The sequence below is a fragment of the Balaenoptera borealis genome (assembly GCF_965194805.1).
Source record: "Balaenoptera borealis genome assembly, chromosome: 7".
Classification (NCBI taxonomy): Eukaryota; Metazoa; Chordata; class Mammalia; order Artiodactyla; family Balaenopteridae; genus Balaenoptera; species Balaenoptera borealis.
This window is the reverse complement of record NC_138864.1, coordinates 31,663,349-31,686,101: the sequence shown is the minus strand read 5'-3', so window position 1 is coordinate 31,686,101 and position 22,753 is coordinate 31,663,349.

Below are 22,753 nucleotides of genomic sequence, written 5' to 3'. Positions count from 1 at the left end.
GGCCATTAGCATAAATGCTGCAAACAATAAATGCTGAAGCGATTGTGGAGAAATGCGTACCCTGGATTCTAAGGGGGACGTGGTAAGAGCCACTAATGAAAACACAAAGAAGGTGCTTTGAAAAGGGAAACACGGTGCTACCAGTCAATCAATCACACCCACTGCTGGGCCTATCACCTGAGAAAATGAGAATCGAAAAGTCACAGCCTGGCAATCCTGCACTCCAACAATATTTACCACAGCCAACACTTGGAAGCAATGAAAATGTCCATCAACCGAGGAATGCACAAAGTAGAAGTGGTCCACGTACACAGTGGAAAATTACTCCAATAAAAAATAAAAATTAAATGTAAAAATCCAACAAAAGTAAGGAGACATCAGCTTGTGTGGGTTTGTCCGGGCACACTCCACTCTAATTTATAACCGAGAAACACCACAGGCCGCAAGGGCTTTTCCCTAGTTACCAGGGTGGGGGACATAGAAAGGCTGCCGCCCTCTGGCAGTTACCTGCAAAAGCAGCTTTAAAGCCTGTGCTAATGGTCACTTCATAGGAACAAGTACTGCAGAACTGTAAATGAAACAGGCCCTCAAAATGTCTTGAGGGAGGTAGAGGCCAAAACATTTCAAAATGTGACACATACTTAAAGAGAACACTTTGAAGAACTAAGGGGTAATCACAGCTTGAAAAATAGAAAAGGACATGCCTTAAAGCTCAATTTCAACAGATTATGTGGCACATTCGAATTCAACCACAGAGAGGTATCAGCTCACACTTGTCAGAATAAACATCAGCAAGAAAACTACAAACAATAAATGCTGAAGGTGTTGTGGAGAAATGCATACCCTCAACTTCAAAGGGGACGTAACTTGGAAAGGGCCACGAATGAGAACAGAATGGAGGTGCCTTAAAAAGGTAAACGTTGAGCTACTATATGATCCAGCAGGCCCACTCCTCGACGTAAAACCTAAGAAGAGAGAATTGGAAAGACACAGGCAGGCAAATCTGCACTGCACAGTATTACAATAGCCAAGATATGGAAGTAACCAAAAAGTCCACCAACAGATGGATGGACAAAGAAGAACTCCTCCATGTACAGATGGAATATTCGCTAGTGAAAAAAATGAAACAATGCCGTTTGCAGCACCATAGATGAGTCTAGACGTAATCACGCCACGTGTAGTAAGTGAGAAAGCAGAAGACACATATCCTATCATATCACTTTTAAGAGTTACTTAAAAATTGATACCAATGAAGATATTTCCACAGAGAAAGGCAATCACAGATTCATTAAAAAACTTATGGTTCACCAAATAGAAAGGGATGAGGATTGGATACATTACCACATTGGTGTTAACAGAGATATACAAACCATGTGAAATATATAACCACCAAAGACGTACGGAAGACCAGGAGAAGACTACTCAACATTGTGTCATAACCTACATGGGAAAAGGATGCGAGGAAGAATAGATACATGTATACGTGTGAAAGAACCACATCTTGCACACCTAGAACAAACAAACCATTGTAATCATATTTGCTGGGATAAAAAATAAAAAGTAAATTACAAATATGAACAAGAAGTAATGAGACATAAACTTAAAGGGCTTTTCCCTGGCACATTCCATTCTAATTTACAACCTACAACACCACTTCCATTAAGGCTCTGTTTCCCTAGTAACCAAATATGGTAAAGGGGAAATGCTGCCACCTTGTGGCCGTTTCCTGCAAGAACAGCTTTAAAATCACAGCTAATGGTCACTTAACATTCCCAAGGACTCAGGGCTGTAAAGGACACCTGCCCTAAAAAATTGTGCTGAAGGAAGGAATGGACAAAAAAATTCAAAACAGGCAAATGTTTCAAGAAGAGAGTATGAAGAGTTAAGTTTTACTCACGTTCTTTTAAAAAAAAGGAAAATGGATAAAAGCTCAACCTCAGGGAGTGTTAGACCCATGCAATCTAATCTACAAAAAGTTTCAACTTACACCAGTTGACTTACCATCAGCAAAAAGTCAACAAACAATAAATGCTGAAGGGGTTTTAGAGAACTGTGTACACTCTACCTGCTGGTGAGACGTGAAGGGGTAACAGCCAATAATGAGAACAGAAAGGAGCTGTGTTTAAAAGTAAAACTGCAGGCACCATTCAATGCAGCAGGCGCACCATTGGACCTCTCACCTGAGAAGACAAGAATCGAGAAGACACAGGCCGCAAAAGCTGCAGTGCAGCCTTATTCACAATAGCCAAGACAGTGGAGCAATCAAAATGTCCAACAACAGGTGAATGGATAAAGAAGAAGTGGTCCATGTACACAATGGAATAATAGCCATGGAAAACAATGAACCACTGCTCTCTGAGGCACCACAAATGAGTCTGGAGATAATCACGAAACATGAGGTAAGTCGGAAAGCAAAAGACCTATATTCTATGATATCACTTATAGGCGTTATCTAATAACTGACACAAAGGAACATATTTCCACAGAGAAAGACACTCACAGACTTAGAAAACAAACTATGCTCATCTAAAAGGAAAGGTGGGGGGAATGGATAAATTAAGATTAGTGTTACTATATGTATACAAACATATATTATATCCATATCTCAAAAAGACCAACCATATAGCAAGGGAGGTCTGCGGAACCGTCAGTAACATTTTACATGGGAAGAGGATCTGTACTTGAATAGACATATATAATGTACAAACGAACCAGATGGTGTACACCTAGGACAAACAATATTCTAAGCTTTACCCCAATTAAAAAAAAAATTTTAAAACCAAGAAGAAATAATGAGACATATACTTATGGGGCTTTCTCCATGCACATTCCAATGTAATTTACAAACTAGGAACACGACTTCCAGAAAGGCTCTGCTGCCCTAGTACCCAGATATGGGAATGGAGATATGCTGCCTGCTTGAGGCCACTTCCCACAACAGCAGCTTTAAACCCATTGCTAAAGGTCACTAAATATTCACCAAACTTGCAGTTCGCTAAAAGACACCTGCTTTCTAAAAAAATTCTGGAGTGGAAAATCGACCAAAAATTTCAAAAGAGGGCAACCTTCCAAGAACACAATTTCAAGAGTTCTATTGTACTCCCAATTGTTTCCTTTTTTTTAACAGAAAAGAAAACGGTGGAGAAAAATGATGAGTTTTACGAATTTTCAAAGACATGCAAACCCAAATTACAAAAACCTATCAGCTCACAGCAGCCAGAAGGGCCATTAGCATAAATGCTGCAAACAATATATGCTGAAGCGATTGTGGAGAAATGCGTACCCTCGATTCTAAGGGGGACGTGGTAAGAGCCACTAATGAAAACACAAATAAGGTGCTTTGAAAAGGGAAACACGGTGCTACCAGTCAATCAATTACACCCACTGCTGGGCCTATCACCTGAGAAAATGAGAATCGAAAAGTCACAGCCTGGCAATCCTGCACTCCAACAATATTTACCATAGCCAACACTTGGAAGCAATGAAAATGTCCATCAACCGAGGAATGCACAAAGTAGAAGTGGTCCACGTACACAGTGGAAAATTACTCCAATAAAAAATAAAAATTAAATGTAAAAATCCAACAAAAGTAAGGAGACATCAGCTTGTGTGGGTTTGTCCGGGCACACTCCACTCTAATTTATAACCGAGAAACACCACAGGCCGCAAGGGCTTTTCCCTAGTTACCAGGGTGGGGGACATAGAAAGGCTGCCGCCCTCTGGCAGTTACCTGCAAAAGCAGCTTTAAAGCCTGTGCTAATGGTCACTTCATAGGAACAAGTACTGCAGAACTGTAAATGAAACAGGCCCTCAAAATGTCTTGAGGGAGGTAAAGGCCAAAACATTTCAAAATGTGACACATACTTAAAGAGAACACTTTGAAGAACTAAGGGATAATCACAGCTTGAAAAATAGCAAAGGACATGCCTTAAAGCTCAATTTCAACAGATTATGTGGCACATTCGAATTCAACCACAGAGAGGTATCAGCTCACACTTGTCAGAATAACCATCAGCAAGAAAACTACAAACAATAAATGCTGAAAGTGTTGTGGAGAAATGCATACCCTCAACTTCAAAGGGGACGTAACTTGGAAAGGGCCACGAATGAGAACAGAATGGAGGTGCCTTAAAAAGGTAAACATTGAGCTACTATATGATCCAGCAGGCCCACTCCTCGACGTAAAACCTAAGAAGAGAGAATTGGAAAGACACAGGCAGGCAAATCTGCACTGCACAGTATTACAATAGCCAAGATATGGAAGTAACCAAAAGGTCCACCAACAGATGGATGGACAAAGAAGAACTCCTCCATGTACAGATGGAATATTCGCTAGTGAAAAAAATGAAACAATGCCGTTTGCAGCACCATAGATGTGTCTAGACGTAATCACGCCACGTGTAGTAAGTGAGAAAGCAAAAGACACATATCCTATCATATCACTTTTAAGAGTTACTTAAAAATTGATACCAATGAAGATATTTCCACAGAGAAAGGCAATCACAGATTCATTAAAAAACTTATGGTTCACCAAATAGAAAGGGATGAGGATTGGATACATTGCCACATTGGGGTTAACAGAGATATACAAACCATGTGAAATATATAACCACCAAAGACGTACGGAAGACCAGGAGAAGACTACTCAACATTGTGTCATAACCTACATGGGAAAAGGATGCGAGGAACAATAGATACATGTATATGTGTGAAAGAACCACATCTTGCACACCTAGAACAAACAAACCATTGTAATCATATTTACTGGGATAAAAAATAAAAAGTAAACTACAAATATGAACAAGAAGTAATGAGACATAAACTTAAAGGGCTTTTCCCTGGCACATTCCATTCTAATTTACAACCTACAACACCACTTCCATTAAGGCTCTGTTTCCCTAGTAACCAAATATGGTAAAGGGGAAATGCTGCCACCTTGTGGCCGTTTCCTGCAAGAACAGCTTTAAACTCACAGCTAATGGTCACTTAACATTCCCAAGGACTCAGGGCTGTAAAGGACACCTGCCCTAAAAAATTGTGCTGAAGGAGGGAATGGACAAAACAATTCAAAACAGGCAAATGTTTCAAGAAGAGAGTATGAAGAGTTAAGTTTTACTCACGCTCTTTTAAAAAAAAAGGAAAATGGATAAAAGCTCAACCTCAGGGAGTGTTAGACCCATGCAATCTAATCTACAAAAAGTTTCAACTTACACCAGTCGACTGAACATGAGCAAAAAGTCTACAAACAATAAATAAATGAAGGGGTTTTAGAGAACTGTGTACACTCTACCTGCTGGTGAGACGTGAAGGGGTAACAGCCAATAATGAGAACAGAAAGGAGCTGTGTTTAAAAGTAAAACTGCAGGCACCATTCAATGCAGCAGGCGCACCATTGGACCTCTCACCTGAGAAGACAAGAATCGAGAAGACACAGGCCGCAAAAGCTGCAGTGCAGCCTTATTCACAATAGCCAAGACAGTGGAGCAATCAAAATGTCCAACAACAGGTGAATGGATAAAGAAGAAGTGGTCCATGTACACAATGGAATAATAGCCATGGAAAACAATGAACCACTGCTCTCTGAGGCACCACAAATGAGTCTGGAGATAATCACGAAACATGAGGTAAGTCGGAAAGCAAAAGACCTATATTCTATGATATCACTTATAGGCGTTATCTAATAACTGACACAAAGGAACATATTTCCACAGAGAAAGACACTCACAGACTTAGAAAACAAACTATGCTCATCTAAAAGGAAAGGTGGGGGGAATGGATAAATTAAGATTAGTGTTACTATATGTATACAAACACATATTATATCCATATCTCAAAAAGACCAACCATATAGCAAGGGAGGTCTGCGGAACCGTCAGTAACATTTTACATGGGAAGAGGATCTGTACTTGAATAGACATATATAATGTACAAACGAACCAGATGGTGTACACCTAGGACAAACAATATTCTAAGCTTTACCCCAATTAAAAAAAAATTTTAAAACCAAGAAGAAATAATGAGACATATACTTATGGGGCTTTCTCCATGCACATTCCAATGTAATTTACAAACTAGGAACACGACTTCCAGAAAGGCTCTGCTGCCCTAGTACCCAGATATGGGAATGGAGATATGCTGCCTGCTTGAGGCCACTTCCCACAACAGCAGCTTTAAACCCATTGCTAAAGGTCACTAAATATTCACCAAACTTGCAGTTCGCTAAAAGACACCTGCTTTCTAAAAAAATTCTGGAGTGGAAAATCGACCAAAAATTTCAAAAGAGGGCAACCTTCCAAGAACACAATTTCAAGAGTTCTATTGTACTCCCAATTGTTTCCTTTTTTTTAACAGAAAAGAAAACGGTGGAGAAAAATGATGAGTTTTACGAATTTTCAAAGACATGCAAACCCAAATTACAAAAACCTATCAGCTCACAGCAGCCAGAAGGGCCATTAGCATAAATGCTGCAAACAATATATGCTGAAGCGATTGTGGAGAAATGCGTACCCTCGATTCTAAGGGGGACGTGGTAAGAGCCACTAATGAAAACACAAAGAAGGTGCTTTGAAAAGGGAAACACGGTGGTACCAGTCAATCAATTACACCCACTGCTGGGCCTATCACCTGAGAAAATGAGAATCGAAAAGTCACAGCCTGGCAATCCTGCACTCCAACAATATTTACCATAGCCAACACTTGGAAGCAATGAAAATGTCCATCAACCGAGGAATGCACAAAGTAGAAGTGGTCCACGTACACAGTGGAAAATTACTCCAATAAAAAATAAAAATTAAATGTAAAAATCCAACAAAAGTAAGGAGACATCAGCTTGTGTGGGTTTGTCCGGGCACACTCCACTCTAATTTATAACCGAGAAACACCACAGGCCGCAAGGGCTTTTCCCTAGTTACCAGGGTGGGGGACATAGAAAGGCTGCCGCCCTCTGGCAGTTACCTGCAAAAGCAGCTTTAAAGCCTGTGCTAATGGTCACTTCATAGGAACAAGTACTGCAGAACTGTAAATGAAACAGGCCCTTTAAATGTCTTGAGGGAGGTAAAGGCCAAAACATTTCAAAATGTGACACATACTTAAAGAGAACACTTTGAAGAACTAAGGGGTAATCACAGCTTGAAAAATAGCAAAGGACATGCCTTAAAGCTCAATTTCAACAGATTATGTGGCACATTCGAATTCCACCACAGAGAGGTATCAGCTCACACTTGTCAGAATAACCATCAGCAAGAAAACTACAAACAATAAATGCTGAAAGTGTTGTGGAGAAATGCATACCCTCAACTTCAAAGGGGACGTAACTTGGAAAGGGCCACGAATGAGAACAGAATGGAGGTGCCTTAAAAAGGTAAACATTGAGCTACTATATGATCCAGCAGGCCCACTCCTCGACGTAAAACCTAAGAAGAGAGAATTGGAAAGACACAGGCAGGCAAATCTGCACTGCACAGTATTACAATAGCCAAGATATGGAAGTAACCAAAAAGTCCACCAACAGATGGATGGACAAAGAAGAACTCCTCCATGTACAGATGGAATATTCGCTAGTGAAAAAAATGAAACAATGCCGTTTGCAGCACCATAGATGAGTCTAGACGTAATCACGCCACGTGTAGTAAGTGAGAAAGCAAAAGACACATATCCTATCATATCACTTTTAAGAGTTACTTAAAAATTGATACCAATGAAGATATTTCCACAGAGAAAGGCAATCACAGATTCATTAAAAAACTTATGGTTCACCAAATAGAAAGGGATGAGGATTGGATACATTGCCACATTGGGGTTAACAGAGATATACAAACCATGTGAAATATATAACCACCAAAGACGTACGGAAGACCAGGAGAAGACTACTCAACATTGTGTCATAACCTACATGGGAAAAGGATGCGAGGAACAATAGATACATGTATATGTGTGAAAGAACCACATCTTGCACACCTAGAACAAACAAACCATTGTAATCATATTTACTGGGATAAAAAATAAAAAGTAAACTACAAATATGAACAAGAAGTAATGAGACATAAACTTAAAGGGCTTTTCCCTGGCACATTCCATTCTAATTTACAACCTACAACACCACTTCCATTAAGGCTCTGTTTCCCTAGTAACCAAATATGGTAAAGGGGAAATGCTGCCACCTTGTGGTCGCTTCCTGCAAGAACAGCTTTAAACTCACAGCTAATGGTCACTTAACATTCCCAAGGACTCAGGGCTGTAAAGGACACCTGCCCTAAAAAATTGTGCTGAAGGAGGGAATGGACAAAACAATTCAAAACAGGCAAATGTTTCAAGAAGAGAGTATGAAGAGTTAAGTTTTACTCACGCTCTTTTAAAAAAAAAGGAAAATGGATAAAAGCTCAACCTCAGGGAGTGTTAGACCCATGCAATCTAATCTACAAAAAGTTTCAACTTACACCAGTCGACTGAACATGAGCAAAAAGTCTACAAACAGTAAATGCTGAAGGGGTTTTAGAGAACTGTGTACACTCTACCTGCTTGTGAGACGTGAAGCGGTAACAGCCAATAATGAGAACAGAAAGGAGCTGTGTTTAAAAGTAAAACTGCAGGCACCATTCAATGCAGCAGGCGCACCATTGGACCTCTCACCTGAGAAGACAAGAATCGAGAAGACACAGGCCGCAAAAGCTGCAGTGCAGCCTTATTCACAATAGCCAAGACAGTGGAGCAATCAAAATGTCCAACAACAGGTGAATGGATAAAGAAGAAGTGGTCCATGTACACAATGGAATAATAGCCATGGAAAACAATGAACCACTGCTCTCTGAGGCACCACAAATGAGTCTGGAGATAATCACGAAACATGAGGTAAGTCGGAAAGCAAAAGACCTATATTCTATGATATCACTTGTAGGCGTTATCTAATAACTGACACAAAGGAACATATTTCCACAGAGAAAGACACTCACAGACTTAGAAAACAAACTATGCTCATCTAAAAGGAAAGGTGGGGGGAATGGATAAATTAAGATTAGTGTTACTATATGTATACAAACACATATTATATCCATATCTCAAAAAGACCAACCATATAGCAAGGGAGGTCTGCGGAACCGTCAGTAACATTTTACATGGGAAGAGGATCTGTACTTGAATAGACATATATAATGTACAAACGAACCAGATGGTGTACACCTAGGACAAACAATATTCTAAGCTTTACCCCAATTAAAAAAAAAATTTTAAAACCAAGAAGAAATAATGAGACATATACTTATGGGGCTTTCTCCATGCACATTCCAATGTAATTTACAAACTAGGAACACGACTTCCAGAAAGGCTCTGCTGCCCTAGTACCCAGATATGGGAATGGAGATATGCTGCCTGCTTGAGGCCACTTCCCACAACAGCAGATTTAAACCCATTGCTAAAGGTCACTAAATATTCACCAAACTTGCAGTTCGCTAAAAGACACCTGCTTTCTAAAAAAATTCTGGAGTGGAAAATTGACCAAAAATTTCAAAAGAGGGCAACCTTCCAAGAACACAATTTCAAGAGTTCTATTGTACTCCCAATTGTTTCCTTTTTTTTAACAGAAAAGAAAACGGTGGAGAAAAATGATGAGTTTTACGAATTTTCAAAGACATGCAAACCCAAATTACAAAAACCTATCAGCTCACAGCAGCCAGAAGGGCCATTAGCATAAATGCTGCAAACAATATATGCTGAAGCGATTGTGGAGAAATGCGTACCCTCGATTCTAAGGGGGACGTGGTAAGAGCCACTAATGAAAACACAAAGAAGGTGCTTTGAAAAGGGAAACACGGTGCTACCAGTCAATCAATCACACCCACTGCTGGGCCTATCACCTGAGAAAATGAGAATCGAAAAGTCACAGCCTGGCAATCCTGCACTCCAACAATATTTACCACAGCCAACACTTGGAAGCAATGAAAATGTCCATCAACCGAGGAATGCACAAAGTAGAAGTGGTCCACGTACACAGTGGAAAATTACTCCAATAAAAAATAAAAATTAAATGTAAAAATCCAACAAAAGTAAGGAGACATCAGCTTGTGTGGGTTTGTCCGGGCACACTCCACTCTAATTTATAACCGAGAAACACCACAGGCCGCAAGGGCTTTTCCCTAGTTACCAGGGTGGGGGACATAGAAAGGCTGCCGCCCTCTGGCAGTTACCTGCAAAAGCAGCTTTAAAGCCTGTGCTAATGGTCACTTCATAGGAACAAGTACTGCAGAACTGTAAATGAAACAGGCCCTCAAAATGTCTTGAGGGAGGTAGAGGCCAAAACATTTCAAAATGTGACACATACTTAAAGAGAACACTTTGAAGAACTAAGGGGTAATCACAGCTTGAAAAATAGAAAAGGACATGCCTTAAAGCTCAATTTCAACAGATTATGTGGCACATTCGAATTCAACCACAGAGAGGTATCAGCTCACACTTGTCAGAATAAACATCAGCAAGAAAACTACAAACAATAAATGCTGAAGGTGTTGTGGAGAAATGCATACCCTCAACTTCAAAGGGGACGTAACTTGGAAAGGGCCACGAATGAGAACAGAATGGAGGTGCCTTAAAAAGGTAAACGTTGAGCTACTATATGATCCAGCAGGCCCACTCCTCGACGTAAAACCTAAGAAGAGAGAATTGGAAAGACACAGGCAGGCAAATCTGCACTGCACAGTATTACAATAGCCAAGATATGGAAGTAACCAAAAAGTCCACCAACAGATGGATGGACAAAGAAGAACTCCTCCATGTACAGATGGAATATTCGCTAGTGAAAAAAATGAAACAATGCCGTTTGCAGCACCATAGATGAGTCTAGACGTAATCACGCCACGTGTAGTAGGTGAGAAAGCAGAAGACACATATCCTATCATATCACTTTTAAGAGTTACTTAAAAATTGATACCAATGAAGATATTTCCACAGAGAAAGGCAATCACAGATTCATTAAAAAACTTATGGTTCACCAAATAGAAAGGGATGAGGATTGGATACATTACCACATTGGTGTTAACAGAGATATACAAACCATGTGAAATATATAACCACCAAAGACGTACGGAAGACCAGGAGAAGACTACTCAACATTGTGTCATAACCTACATGGGAAAAGGATGCGAGGAAGAATAGATACATGTATACGTGTGAAAGAACCACATCTTGCACACCTAGAACAAACAAACCATTGTAATCATATTTGCTGGGATAAAAAATAAAAAGTAAATTACAAATATGAACAAGAAGTAATGAGACATAAACTTAAAGGGCTTTTCCCTGGCACATTCCATTCTAATTTACAACCTACAACACCACTTCCATTAAGGCTCTGTTTCCCTAGTAACCAAATATGGTAAAGGGGAAATGCTGCCACCTTGTGGCCGTTTCCTGCAAGAACAGCTTTAAAATCACAGCTAATGGTCACTTAACATTCCCAAGGACTCAGGGCTGTAAAGGACACCTGCCCTAAAAAATTGTGCTGAAGGAAGGAATGGACAAAAAAATTCAAAACAGGCAAATGTTTCAAGAAGAGAGTATGAAGAGTTAAGTTTTACTCACGTTCTTTTAAAAAAAAGGAAAATGGATAAAAGCTCAACCTCAGGGAGTGTTAGACCCATGCAATCTAATCTACAAAAAGTTTCAACTTACACCAGTTGACTTACCATCAGCAAAAAGTCAACAAACAATAAATGCTGAAGGGGTTTTAGAGAACTGTGTACACTCTACCTGCTGGTGAGACGTGAAGGGGTAACAGCCAATAATGAGAACAGAAAGGAGCTGTGTTTAAAAGTAAAACTGCAGGCACCATTCAATGCAGCAGGCGCACCATTGGACCTCTCACCTGAGAAGACAAGAATCGAGAAGACACAGGCCGCAAAAGCTGCAGTGCAGCCTTATTCACAATAGCCAAGACAGTGGAGCAATCAAAATGTCCAACAACAGGTGAATGGATAAAGAAGAAGTGGTCCATGTACACAATGGAATAATAGCCATGGAAAACAATGAACCACTGCTCTCTGAGGCACCACAAATGAGTCTGGAGATAATCACGAAACATGAGGTAAGTCGGAAAGCAAAAGACCTATATTCTATGATATCACTTATAGGCGTTATCTAATAACTGACACAAAGGAACATATTTCCACAGAGAAAGACACTCACAGACTTAGAAAACAAACTATGCTCATCTAAAAGGAAAGGTGGGGGGAATGGATAAATTAAGATTAGTGTTACTATATGTATACAAACATATATTATATCCATATCTCAAAAAGACCAACCATATAGCAAGGGAGGTCTGCGGAACCGTCAGTAACATTTTACATGGGAAGAGGATCTGTACTTGAATAGACATATATAATGTACAAACGAACCAGATGGTGTACACCTAGGACAAACAATATTCTAAGCTTTACCCCAATTAAAAAAAAATTTTTAAAACCAAGAAGAAATAATGAGACATATACTTATGGGGCTTTCTCCATGCACATTCCAATGTAATTTACAAACTAGGAACACGACTTCCAGAAAGGCTCTGCTGCCCTAGTACCCAGATATGGGAATGGAGATATGCTGCCTGCTTGAGGCCACTTCCCACAACAGCAGATTTAAACCCATTGCTAAAGGTCACTAAATATTCACCAAACTTGCAGTTCGCTAAAAGACACCTGCTTTCTAAAAAAATTCTGGAGTGGAAAATCGACCAAAAATTTCAAAAGAGGGCAACCTTCCAAGAACACAATTTCAAGAGTTCTATTGTACTCCCAATTGTTTCCTTTTTTTTAACAGAAAAGAAAACGGTGGAGAAAAATGATGAGTTTTACGAATTTTCAAAGACATGCAAACCCAAATTACAAAAACCTATCAGCTCACAGCAGCCAGAAGGGCCATTAGCATAAATGCTGCAAACAATAAATGCTGAAGCGATTGTGGAGAAATGCGTACCCTGGATTCTAAGGGGGACGTGGTAAGAGCCACTAATGAAAACACAAAGAAGGTGCTTTGAAAAGGGAAACACGGTGCTACCAGTCAATCAATCACACCCACTGCTGGGCCTATCACCTGAGAAAATGAGAATCGAAAAGTCACAGCCTGGCAATCCTGCACTCCAACAATATTTACCACAGCCAACACTTGGAAGCAATGAAAATGTCCATCAACCGAGGAATGCACAAAGTAGAAGTGGTCCACGTACACAGTGGAAAATTACTCCAATAAAAAATAAAAATTAAATGTAAAAATCCAACAAAAGTAAGGAGACATCAGCTTGTGTGGGTTTGTCCGGGCACACTCCACTCTAATTTATAACCGAGAAACACCACAGGCCGCAAGGGCTTTTCCCTAGTTACCAGGGTGGGGGACATAGAAAGGCTGCCGCCCTCTGGCAGTTACCTGCAAAAGCAGCTTTAAAGCCTGTGCTAATGGTCACTTCATAGGAACAAGTACTGCAGAACTGTAAATGAAACAGGCCCTCAAAATGTCTTGAGGGAGGTAGAGGCCAAAACATTTCAAAATGTGACACATACTTAAAGAGAACACTTTGAAGAACTAAGGGGTAATCACAGCTTGAAAAATAGAAAAGGACATGCCTTAAAGCTCAATTTCAACAGATTATGTGGCACATTCGAATTCAACCACAGAGAGGTATCAGCTCACACTTGTCAGAATAAACATCAGCAAGAAAACTACAAACAATAAATGCTGAAGGTGTTGTGGAGAAATGCATACCCTCAACTTCAAAGGGGACGTAACTTGGAAAGGGCCACGAATGAGAACAGAATGGAGGTGCCTTAAAAAGGTAAACGTTGAGCTACTATATGATCCAGCAGGCCCACTCCTCGACGTAAAACCTAAGAAGAGAGAATTGGAAAGACACAGGCAGGCAAATCTGCACTGCACAGTATTACAATAGCCAAGATATGGAAGTAACCAAAAAGTCCACCAACAGATGGATGGACAAAGAAGAACTCCTCCATGTACAGATGGAATATTCGCTAGTGAAAAAAATGAAACAATGCCGTTTGCAGCACCATAGATGAGTCTAGACGTAATCACGCCACGTGTAGTAAGTGAGAAAGCAGAAGACACATATCCTATCATATCACTTTTAAGAGTTACTTAAAAATTGATACCAATGAAGATATTTCCACAGAGAAAGGCAATCACAGATTCATTAAAAAACTTATGGTTCACCAAATAGAAAGGGATGAGGATTGGATACATTACCACATTGGTGTTAACAGAGATATACAAACCATGTGAAATATATAACCACCAAAGACGTACGGAAGACCAGGAGAAGACTACTCAACATTGTGTCATAACCTACATGGGAAAAGGATGCGAGGAAGAATAGATACATGTATACGTGTGAAAGAACCACATCTTGCACACCTAGAACAAACAAACCATTGTAATCATATTTGCTGGGATAAAAAATAAAAAGTAAATTACAAATATGAACAAGAAGTAATGAGACATAAACTTAAAGGGCTTTTCCCTGGCACATTCCATTCTAATTTACAACCTACAACACCACTTCCATTAAGGCTCTGTTTCCCTAGTAACCAAATATGGTAAAGGGGAAATGCTGCCACCTTGTGGCCGTTTCCTGCAAGAACAGCTTTAAAATCACAGCTAATGGTCACTTAACATTCCCAAGGACTCAGGGCTGTAAAGGACACCTGCCCTAAAAAATTGTGCTGAAGGAAGGAATGGACAAAAAAATTCAAAACAGGCAAATGTTTCAAGAAGAGAGTATGAAGAGTTAAGTTTTACTCACGTTCTTTTAAAAAAAAGGAAAATGGATAAAAGCTCAACCTCAGGGAGTGTTAGACCCATGCAATCTAATCTACAAAAAGTTTCAACTTACACCAGTTGACTTACCATCAGCAAAAAGTCAACAAACAATAAATGCTGAAGGGGTTTTAGAGAACTGTGTACACTCTACCTGCTGGTGAGACGTGAAGGGGTAACAGCCAATAATGAGAACAGAAAGGAGCTGTGTTTAAAAGTAAAACTGCAGGCACCATTCAATGCAGCAGGCGCACCATTGGACCTCTCACCTGAGAAGACAAGAATCGAGAAGACACAGGCCGCAAAAGCTGCAGTGCAGCCTTATTCACAATAGCCAAGACAGTGGAGCAATCAAAATGTCCAACAACAGGTGAATGGATAAAGAAGAAGTGGTCCATGTACACAATGGAATAATAGCCATGGAAAACAATGAACCACTGCTCTCTGAGGCACCACAAATGAGTCTGGAGATAATCACGAAACATGAGGTAAGTCGGAAAGCAAAAGACCTATATTCTATGATATCACTTATAGGCGTTATCTAATAACTGACACAAAGGAACATATTTCCACAGAGAAAGACACTCACAGACTTAGAAAACAAACTATGCTCATCTAAAAGGAAAGGTGGGGGGAATGGATAAATTAAGATTAGTGTTACTATATGTATACAAACATATATTATATCCATATCTCAAAAAGACCAACCATATAGCAAGGGAGGTCTGCGGAACCGTCAGTAACATTTTACATGGGAAGAGGATCTGTACTTGAATAGACATATATAATGTACAAACGAACCAGATGGTGTACACCTAGGACAAACAATATTCTAAGCTTTACCCCAATTAAAAAAAAATTTTTAAAACCAAGAAGAAATAATGAGACATATACTTATGGGGCTTTCTCCATGCACATTCCAATGTAATTTACAAACTAGGAACACGACTTCCAGAAAGGCTCTGCTGCCCTAGTACCCAGATATGGGAATGGAGATATGCTGCCTGCTTGAGGCCACTTCCCACAACAGCAGATTTAAACCCATTGCTAAAGGTCACTAAATATTCACCAAACTTGCAGTTCGCTAAAAGACACCTGCTTTCTAAAAAAATTCTGGAGTGGAAAATCGACCAAAAATTTCAAAAGAGGGCAACCTTCCAAGAACACAATTTCAAGAGTTCTATTGTACTCCCAATTGTTTCCTTTTTTTTAACAGAAAAGAAAACGGTGGAGAAAAATGATGAGTTTTACGAATTTTCAAAGACATGCAAACCCAAATTACAAAAACCTATCAGCTCACAGCAGCCAGAAGGGCCATTAGCATAAATGCTGCAAACAATAAATGCTGAAGCGATTGTGGAGAAATGCGTACCCTGGATTCTAAGGGGGACGTGGTAAGAGCCACTAATGAAAACACAAAGAAGGTGCTTTGAAAAGGGAAACACGGTGCTACCAGTCAATCAATCACACCCACTGCTGGGCCTATCACCTGAGAAAATGAGAATCGAAAAGTCACAGCCTGGCAATCCTGCACTCCAACAATATTTACCACAGCCAACACTTGGAAGCAATGAAAATGTCCATCAACCGAGGAATGCACAAAGTAGAAGTGGTCCACGTACACAGTGGAAAATTACTCCAATAAAAAATAAAAATTAAATGTAAAAATCCAACAAAAGTAAGGAGACATCAGCTTGTGTGGGTTTGTCCGGGCACACTCCACTCTAATTTATAACCGAGAAACACCACAGGCCGCAAGGGCTTTTCCCTAGTTACCAGGGTGGGGGACATAGAAAGGCTGCCGCCCTCTGGCAGTTACCTGCAAAAGCAGCTTTAAAGCCTGTGCTAATGGTCACTTCATAGGAACAAGTACTGCAGAACTGTAAATGAAACAGGCCCTCAAAATGTCTTGAGGGAGGTAGAGGCCAAAACATTTCAAAATGTGACACATACTTAAAGAGAACACTTTGAAGAACTAAGGGGTAATCACAGCTTGAAAAATAGAAAAGGACATGCCTTAAAGCTCAATTTCAACAGATTATGTGGCACATTCGAATTCAACCACAGAGAGGTATCAGCTCACACTTGTCAGAATAAACATCAGCAAGAAAACTACAAACAATAAATGCTGAAGGTGTTGTGGAGAAATGCATACCCTCAACTTCAAAGGGGACGTAACTTGGAAAGGGCCACGAATGAGAACAGAATGGAGGTGCCTTAAAAAGGTAAACGTTGAGCTACTATATGATCCAGCAGGCCCACTCCTCGACGTAAAACCTAAGAAGAGAGAATTGGAAAGACACAGGCAGGCAAATCTGCACTGCACAGTATTACAATAGCCAAGATATGGAAGTAACCAAAAAGTCCACCAACAGATGGATGGACAAAGAAGAACTCCTCCATGTACAGATGGAATATTCGCTAGTGAAAAAAATGAAACAATGCCGTTTGCAGCACCATAGATGAGTCTAGACGTAATCACGCCACGTGTAGTAAGTGAGAAAGCAGAAGACACATATCCTATCATATCACTTTTAAGAGTTACTTAAAAATTGATACCAATGAAGATATTTCCACAGAGAAAGGCAATCACAGATTCATTAAAAAACTTATGGTTCACCAAATAGAAAGGGATGAGGATTGGATACATTACCACATTGGTGTTAACAGAGATATACAAACCATGTGAAATATATAACCACCAAAGACGTACGGAAGACCAGGAGAAGACTACTCAACATTGTGTCATAACCTACATGGGAAAAGGATGCGAGGAAGAATAGATACATGTATACGTGTGAAAGAACCACATCTTGCACACCTAGAACAAACAAACCATTGTAATCATATTTGCTGGGATAAAAAATAAAAAGTAAATTACAAATATGAACAAGAAGTAATGAGACATAAACTTAAAGGGCTTTTCCCTGGCACATTCCATTCTAATTTACAACCTACAACACCACTTCCATTAAGGCTCTGTTTCCCTAGTAACCAAATATGGTAAAGGGGAAATGCTGCCACCTTGTGGCCGTTTCCTGCAAGAACAGCTTTAAAATCACAGCTAATGGTCACTTAACATTCCCAAGGACTCAGGGCTGTAAAGGACACCTGCCCTAAAAAATTGTGCTGAAGGAAGGAATGGACAAAAAAATTCAAAACAGGCAAATGTTTCAAGAAGAGAGTATGAAGAGTTAAGTTTTACTCACGTTCTTTTAAAAAAAAGGAAAATGGATAAAAGCTCAACCTCAGGGAGTGTTAGACCCATGCAATCTAATCTACAAAAAGTTTCAACTTACACCAGTTGACTTACCATCAGCAAAAAGTCAACAAACAATAAATGCTGAAGGGGTTTTAGAGAACTGTGTACACTCTACCTGCTGGTGAGACGTGAAGGGGTAACAGCCAATAATGAGAACAGAAAGGAGCTGTGTTTAAAAGTAAAACTGCAGGCACCATTCAATGCAGCAGGCGCACCATTGGACCTCTCACCTGAGAAGACAAGAATCGAGAAGACACAGGCCGCAAAAGCTGCAGTGCAGCCTTATTCACAATAGCCAAGACAGTGGAGCAATCAAAATGTCCAACAACAGGTGAATGGATAAAGAAGAAGTGGTCCATGTACACAATGGAATAATAGCCATGGAAAACAATGAACCACTGCTCTCTGAGGCACCACAAATGAGTCTGGAGATAATCACGAAACATGAGGTAAGTCGGAAAGCAAAAGACCTATATTCTATGATATCACTTATAGGCGTTATCTAATAACTGACACAAAGGAACATATTTCCACAGAGAAAGACACTCACAGACTTAGAAAATAAACTATGCTCATCTAAAAGGAAAGGTGGGGGGAATGGATAAATTAAGATTAGTGTTACTATATGTATACAAACATATATTATATCCATATCTCAAAAAGACCAACCATATAGCAAGGGAGGTCTGCGGAACCGTCAGTAACATTTTACATGGGAAGAGGATCTGTACTTGAATAGACATATATAATGTACAAACGAACCAGATGGTGTACACCTAGGACAAACAATATTCTAAGCTTTACCCCAATTAAAAAAAAAATTTTAAAACCAAGAAGAAATAATGAGACATATACTTATGGGGCTTTCTCCATGCACATTCCAATGTAATTTACAAACTAGGAACACGACTTCCAGAAAGGCTCTGCTGCCCTAGTACCCAGATATGGGAATGGAGATATGCTGCCTGCTTGAGGCCACTTCCCACAACAGCAGCTTTAAACCCATTGCTAAAGGTCACTAAATATTCACCAAACTTGCAGTTCGCTAAAAGACACCTGCTTTCTAAAAAAATTCTGGAGTGGAAAATCGACCAAAAATTTCAAAAGAGGGCAACCTTCCAAGAACACAATTTCAAGAGTTCTATTGTACTCCCAATTGTTTCCTTTTTTTTAACAGAAAAGAAAACGGTGGAGAAAAATGATGAGTTTTACGAATTTTCAAAGACATGCAAACCCAAATTACAAAAACCTATCAGCTCACAGCAGCCAGAAGGGCCATTAGCATAAATGCTGCAAACAATAAATGCTGAAGCGATTGTGGAGAAATGCGTACCCTGGATTCTAAGGGGGACGTGGTAAGAGCCACTAATGAAAACACAAAGAAGGTGCTTTGAAAAGGGAAACACGGTGCTACCAGTCAATCAATCACACCCACTGCTGGGCCTATCACCTGAGAAAATGAGAATCGAAAAGTCACAGCCTGGCAATCCTGCACTCCAACAATATTTACCACAGCCAACACTTGGAAGCAATGAAAATGTCCATCAACCGAGGAATGCACAAAGTAGAAGTGGTCCACGTACACAGTGGAAAATTACTCCAATAAAAAATAAAAATTAAATGTAAAAATCCAACAAAAGTAAGGAGACATCAGCTTGTGTGGGTTTGTCCGGGCACACTCCACTCTAATTTATAACCGAGAAACACCACAGGCCGCAAGGGCTTTTCCCTAGTTACCAGGGTGGGGGACATAGAAAGGCTGCCGCCCTCTGGCAGTTACCTGCAAAAGCAGCTTTAAAGCCTGTGCTAATGGTCACTTCATAGGAACAAGTACTGCAGAACTGTAAATGAAACAGGCCCTCAAAATGTCTTGAGGGAGGTAGAGGCCAAAACATTTCAAAATGTGACACATACTTAAAGAGAACACTTTGAAGAACTAAGGGGTAATCACAGCTTGAAAAATAGAAAAGGACATGCCTTAAAGCTCAATTTCAACAGATTATGTGGCACATTCGAATTCAACCACAGAGAGGTATCAGCTCACACTTGTCAGAATAAACATCAGCAAGAAAACTACAAACAATAAATGCTGAAGGTGTTGTGGAGAAATGCATACCCTCAACTTCAAAGGGGACGTAACTTGGAAAGGGCCACGAATGAGAACAGAATGGAGGTGCCTTAAAAAGGTAAACGTTGAGCTACTATATGATCCAGCAGGCCCACTCCTCGACGTAAAACCTAAGAAGAGAGAATTGGAAAGACACAGGCAGGCAAATCTGCACTGCACAGTATTACAATAGCCAAGATATGGAAGTAACCAAAAAGTCCACCAACAGATGGATGGACAAAGAAGAACTCCTCCATGTACAGATGGAATATTCGCTAGTGAAAAAAATGAAACAATGCCGTTTGCAGCACCATAGATGAGTCTAGACGTAATCACGCCACGTGTAGTAAGTGAGAAAGCAGAAGACACATATCCTATCATATCACTTTTAAGAGTTACTTAAAAATTGATACCAATGAAGATATTTCCACAGAGAAAGGCAATCACAGATTCATTAAAAAACTTATGGTTCACCAAATAGAAAGGGATGAGGATTGGATACATTACCACATTGGTGTTAACAGAGATATACAAACCATGTGAAATATATAACCACCAAAGACGTACGGAAGACCAGGAGAAGACTACTCAACATTGTGTCATAACCTACATGGGAAAAGGATGCGAGGAAGAATAGATACATGTATACGTGTGAAAGAACCACATCTTGCACACCTAGAACAAACAAACCATTGTAATCATATTTGCTGGGATAAAAAATAAAAAGTAAATTACAAATATGAACAAGAAGTAATGAGACATAAACTTAAAGGGCTTTTCCCTGGCACATTCCATTCTAATTTACAACCTACAACACCACTTCCATTAAGGCTCTGTTTCCCTAGTAACCAAATATGGTAAAGGGGAAATGCTGCCACCTTGTGGCCGTTTCCTGCAAGAACAGCTTTAAAATCACAGCTAATGGTCACTTAACATTCCCAAGGACTCAGGGCTGTAAAGGACACCTGCCCTAAAAAATTGTGCTGAAGGAAGGAATGGACAAAAAAATTCAAAACAGGCAAATGTTTCAAGAAGAGAGTATGAAGAGTTAAGTTTTACTCACGTTCTTTTAAAAAAAAGGAAAATGGATAAAAGCTCAACCTCAGGGAGTGTTAGACCCATGCAATCTAATCTACAAAAAGTTTCAACTTACACCAGTTGACTTACCATCAGCAAAAAGTCAACAAACAATAAATGCTGAAGGGGTTTTAGAGAACTGTGTACACTCTACCTGCTGGTGAGACGTGAAGGGGTAACAGCCAATAATGAGAACAGAAAGGAGCTGTGTTTAAAAGTAAAACTGCAGGCACCATTCAATGCAGCAGGCGCACCATTGGACCTCTCACCTGAGAAGACAAGAATCGAGAAGACACAGGCCGCAAAAGCTGCAGTGCAGCCTTATTCACAATAGCCAAGACAGTGGAGCAATCAAAATGTCCAACAACAGGTGAATGGATAAAGAAGAAGTGGTCCATGTACACAATGGAATAATAGCCATGGAAAACAATGAACCACTGCTCTCTGAGGCACCACAAATGAGTCTGGAGATAATCACGAAACATGAGGTAAGTCGGAAAGCAAAAGACCTATATTCTATGATATCACTTATAGGCGTTATCTAATAACTGACACAAAGGAACATATTTCCACAGAGAAAGACACTCACAGACTTAGAAAACAAACTATGCTCATCTAAAAGGAAAGGTGGGGGGAATGGATAAATTAAGATTAGTGTTACTATATGTATACAAACATATATTATATCCATATCTCAAAAAGACCAACCATATAGCAAGGGAGGTCTGCGGAACCGTCAGTAACATTTTACATGGGAAGAGGATCTGTACTTGAATAGACATATATAATGTACAAACGAACCAGATGGTGTACACCTAGGACAAACAATATTCTAAGCTTTACCCCAATTAAAAAAAAAATTTTAAAACCAAGAAGAAATAATGAGACATATACTTATGGGGCTTTCTCCATGCACATTCCAATGTAATTTACAAACTAGGAACACGACTTCCAGAAAGGCTCTGCTGCCCTAGTACCCAGATATGGGAATGGAGATATGCTGCCTGCTTGAGGCCACTTCCCACAACAGCAGCTTTAAACCCATTGCTAAAGGTCACTAAATATTCACCAAACTTGCAGTTCGCTAAAAGACACCTGCTTTCTAAAAAAATTCTGGAGTGGAAAATCGACCAAAAATTTCAAAAGAGGGCAACCTTCCAAGAACACAATTTCAAGAGTTCTATTGTACTCCCAATTGTTTCCTTTTTTTTAACAGAAAAGAAAACGGTGGAGAAAAATGATGAGTTTTACGAATTTTCAAAGACATGCAAACCCAAATTACAAAAACCTATCAGCTCACAGCAGCCAGAAGGGCCATTAGCATAAATGCTGCAAACAATATATGCTGAAGCGATTGTGGAGAAATGCGTACCCTCGATTCTAAGGGGGACGTGGTAAGAGCCACTAATGAAAACACAAATAAGGTGCTTTGAAAAGGGAAACACGGTGCTACCAGTCAATCAATTACACCCACTGCTGGGCCTATCACCTGAGAAAATGAG